Raw genomic sequence first — 4,819 nt, forward strand, 5'->3', positions numbered from 1 at the left:
ACCTGATCTCGGAACCAGTGTCCAGTCATCGTACATGTACCCGGTTACAAAGAACGTCCGATTGTGTCCCTCTGTTTATGTATATAAAACAGGACAAGTATCCCATGAAAATAAATATTCAGTGTTGTAAACAATATTAATTCCTGGTATTAATTGTATGATCAAATAGGTTCAATATATATATCTGTCGCCTCTTGACTTATCCTTGCATATTATTATTCCCTGATGACAGCGGAAACTTTTAATATTTCTGACAAAAATTTTCAAAAATATCATCTTGGGTTTAGAGGAACGGATAATAATTACATTCAAAAGTATCTGCATAACACACCACACGGAAAACATTTATCACAGATCCATACATCGTTTAGTAAATGAACTACAGTTTTAAGTGTTAGTGTGGTGAAGTGCGTTACAAAAGCAGAGATGTCACCTACTGCATTGTTTTGAATGAATTTCAAAGAATTGTCAGAAACTCATAGTTAAACTTCCTGTACGATTAAGATGTATTTCCTTTAATTATTTTTGGGTTCCAACTACAGGATTATTACAGCTTATATTTTTATTCCTAATTAATATGAAATACTGTTCCATATTTATTTTTCTAACAGGTACAATGAATGTTATTTCAGCAAAAGCATTGGGAATTTGTTCGAATGCATCCATTGGGTAAGTAAATATAAATGTCTATAAGATACTCTGATTCTGTTTTGTAATTACTTACAAAATTAAAATCAAGATCATAAAATGGTATTGATCTTTATTTGTATTAATATTTTAGGCAATCTGATATTTCAACCTTTTCAATATTTTTCGAAAACCTAATTCGTTGAAATCAAACTTCCATAATATATTTTTTCATAGATTTTTCAGTTTGATGTTTTTTTTTTTTTTTTTAAATACGTCATATAATACCAACATTATCAATTCTAATAAGTTATTGATTGTTAACATTTACTTTATATTTCACAAATTGATCGAAAATGTAGAAATTATATATACATTGTAAAACAGTATATTCCTAATAAATTTGTATAGTATTTAATTAATACTTATAGACAAACCTTATATATACATTTGTATTGCTTCTCAATATTATATGCATTGTAATAGGTTAATACGTGACCTAATCACACTGCCTAATATCTTCCGGTACATAAATATAAAATGACTACAAAAAAGTTTTTTTCATGTATAGAATGAACAAAATACTCAGATCAGGTAAATTAATAATTGTTTTATTCACACATATACAAAAGTATTTAATATATTTAATACAGGTTTTTTTTGGCGATTGATTTAACCTGTGTACATAGAGAATATACCGGTAGAAAACTAGCTTTTGTGTACAAGTTTTATGTCAGCTGCACATGTCAATCTCTAAAGTTTACCCTTATTTTTTTGGTAGATCTATAGTTTTAAAATCTTTTTTATCAACTAAAATTTTTTCATTAAATTCTACTCCCGATAAAATTGTAAATCTGTTGGAAAATATCAAAGCATTGCAATCACACAACGAACAGCTGGCAAACATAAAAAGACTTCGGCGTTGTCTTTACAATGTAAGCTGTCGCCAGTGTCTCTGTGTCATCATCATAAATATGCACTGAAATGGAAGAATTAATGTTTTTGATCGAATTTTATACTTGATTGCAAGTTAACTGACTCGAACAAGTGTCTCCATCGATCCCTTTCGAAATTCCTCAAACTTGTTATCATCAATCTTTGGACGTGTTTCTGGTATCTTTTCAGCATTGATTATCATTTTTCACGAATACAAATATCTCAACAACAATCTATTCATGAAATATAATACTTTTCCTGATGAATTCGAAGCATACTACCTTTCAAGCCGATTGACACTTTGCATAATTTTTCAAAATCTGCAATGAACGGTTAGTGCAATAATTTATATTTGAAAATATTCAATTGTCCCTCTCAGATGTATATATAAGTAATGAATTACAAGTTTCAAAATTTCAATGAGAATTAAAGTGGCTCGGTACATGATTAAATTTTCGAAGAAGGCCTTCGGCAGAAATCTAATTTAACAGGATTTGATCACGTGTACCCATCGCCTTAAAAGGATTATTGATCACGTGACCACCCACTTCAATTAAATGAAAATGTTAAACTTGTTATTTATTTCTTGAATAATACTTATCTTTATAAGTCTTTTAGTTCATATCATTTTAAATTTCTTTAAAATTGCAAAGAAAATGTGAGCCATAAACTAAATGATGTTTAAAACTTTCTTTGGGAAGATTCAAATTTATGAGTGTGCAGATTTAATAGTTTGCTTGTATGGTATCACTTAGAAAATAGACCTCTCTGCTTGCCAGTTGAGACCTTTAATTTTATGTTCTGTATTCGACACTTTCCACCATTGCTCATTTTTTGTCCCATACCTATTGATATCGGTACCTCGGATAAAACTTTATCTCTGAAAGACTGTTTTCAACGTTAACGTCCTGCTCGGTTGCCCTCTCTCCCGGCCGACGGACTAAAATGGCTCGCCTAATTTTTTTTTACATTCCAAGACACAATATGTTTGTAAATTCCTCTTTTCCCGTAACAAATATGCTGAAAATTTCTTGGAAAAAAAATGTTTTCGACACACCAAAGCGGGGGACGTACAGATACTGTATACAGGGTCATTTTCGCCCCACCGAAGCGGGGGTCGTCACTTGCAAACATGTAATTTAGATAACAGTTTTATAAAAAGTAATTTTTGAACATTCTAGATTTACTAATGCGAAAATTTAGTACAGTACTAGATACTTTTTATAATACTTTTAAGGTAGTGATTGCATGGACAGTAAATTTGCTAGTCTCCTAAGTGACTTTACCTAGATATTTTTTTTCAGTGTAGTAGGGCAAGCGGTAAATCTAGTCTTCCAGACTTTCGACGCCCAACTCCAGACGATCACAGATTTCGGTTTATGAGCAGAGTAGGTGACAATGCTGATTCAATATAATAAACGTAATTTTAATGACCATTTTGCCTTTGGGAATTGCTATCAACGAAGAAGATGTGAATGAAAACTTTGAAGAGTGTCTGTACAGCGATAAAAAAGATATCGATAAAAAATCGAAATATGGTACCTTCGGGGGTCGGAAAGACTCAATTTATCGCTTGCCCTATAATGTTTTTACATGTTTGTACTGATTGTACTATTTTTATTATTATATTGAATTTAATAAAAATTGTTCCTATTCTTAATATGCTGTAGGGAACCTCTGCAATGTTGTGAAAACTATCGCCAAGTAGGAGAAGCTTGTGAAGGTACGGCAGATAGTTTAAAAATATTATTAGCATGTATTAAATGAAATAAATTCATTTACATAATCAAATCAATGGTATCGGTAGATGACATTGTTTAAAAGTTAAAAAAAAAAACATTGTTAAAATTTTTTGAAATATTCCCAAAATTAAAGAGACGCTAAGCAATCAATTTGTAAAAATAATCTGTAAGTGACCTTTAAACATTCCTTGAATTTCGGATCAACAATATCTATATATGAAGATCAAATTTTTAAGTAATCTGTCTGAATTCCTATGTCTATAAAATGCACTATACATTGCGTTTTATTATGAGACTTATTTTTGCTTTCATATGCATGATTAAACCTTGACCAATTTTGAAATCTTTCGGTATTGCAAGCTCATGCCTCAACTAAGTTTTGAAACTAGTAATACCTATGTATAAAGGACTTTTAATCACAATTAATTACATATCTGCACGAGAGGTTCTTTTTTGAATAATATTTAATTAATGTTTTCTTCTAATTTTATTATTTGTGTTTATTATCATTATCTAACTTCAAGGTATATTCAATTTCTTTTAAATTACTTTTACTTTTTAAGAATGTTGGCCAGGGACATATACATCGGGCTGTATCCCCTGTCCTTCAGATTTTTATGGAAGGTTCTGTCAAAAGTCATGTAATCAGTGTAAATCATGTGACGCAGTTACTGGATGTGCAACAAATAAAGGTATATTAAGTTTACATGCAGCCCAATTTACTTTTGTAAACATCAATAGCTACACACATCTGGAATAACAGTTACATAGAAAGAATTTAATTTTTGGAAAATGACTTTGAAAATTGGGAAACAAACTTAAGGTACACCCAGAAAAATATGAAGAAGTGTATAACTGCATCTAAATACTTGTGTAAGTGGAATATTTAAATCGTTTTTTATCTAACAACGACATCGATTTCAATGATGAAAGAGTCTCCGATACGAAGTGTGGCAAATCTCTAAAATCCTATAAGCAAAAAAAAAATCGTGAGCAGAGCAAATTCTGATCCTAAGAAATGGTTGTAGAGGAATCATATGCCTGCCGGTCCACGATCAATTGGCCACAATGGAGTAATCGATGGTCAAAAGATGTTTAAAACAATGACCTAACACATCGTATATGATAATTATGTTTGTCATTTATGGTTTTACAAAACCGTAATATAACTGGGAAAGTTATATGTGATTTAATAGTAGATATACAATAAGACATTTTTAAAAATATTTTAATGTAAAGGGTATATTTTTTGAAAATCCTGCACATCAGCTTTCATGTTAGTAATCTTAGTCTGACTGAAAATATATTTTATGTATTTCAATTTACCAGTATACTTGTAAATCAGTACTGACGTCCTTGAAAGACATAAAGGATGTTGCAAATGACCATGGAAAAGTCTATGCCAACACCTTTTTGGTTAAATGATCATTTTAATCAAATTCTTTATTTTACGCTATAGTAACTAAAATTATTAATATGGTTCATTATTATAAAGAAGTCGATGGCGTAATAAC

At 30.4% G+C, this 4,819-nt stretch overlaps 1 long non-coding RNA gene across 1 annotated transcript; it reads left to right on the forward strand.

Moving 5' to 3' along the window:
• The first annotated feature begins 545 nt into the window (after positions 1 to 545).
• Positions 546 to 3,992, forward strand: LOC134250440 (uncharacterized). Its single transcript, XR_009988502.1, has 3 exons — positions 546 to 669; positions 3,234 to 3,286; positions 3,869 to 3,992. It is a non-coding gene; the product is annotated as an uncharacterized LOC134250440 (long non-coding RNA).
• The last annotated feature ends 827 nt before the right edge of the window (positions 3,993 to 4,819 follow it).

The sequence above is a fragment of the Saccostrea cucullata genome, unplaced genomic scaffold (genome assembly GCF_032062105.1).
Source record: "Saccostrea cucullata isolate Sc308-1 unplaced genomic scaffold, CSIRO_AGI_Scuc_v1 ctg19041, whole genome shotgun sequence".
NCBI lineage: Eukaryota > Metazoa > Mollusca > Bivalvia > Ostreida > Ostreidae > Saccostrea > Saccostrea cuccullata.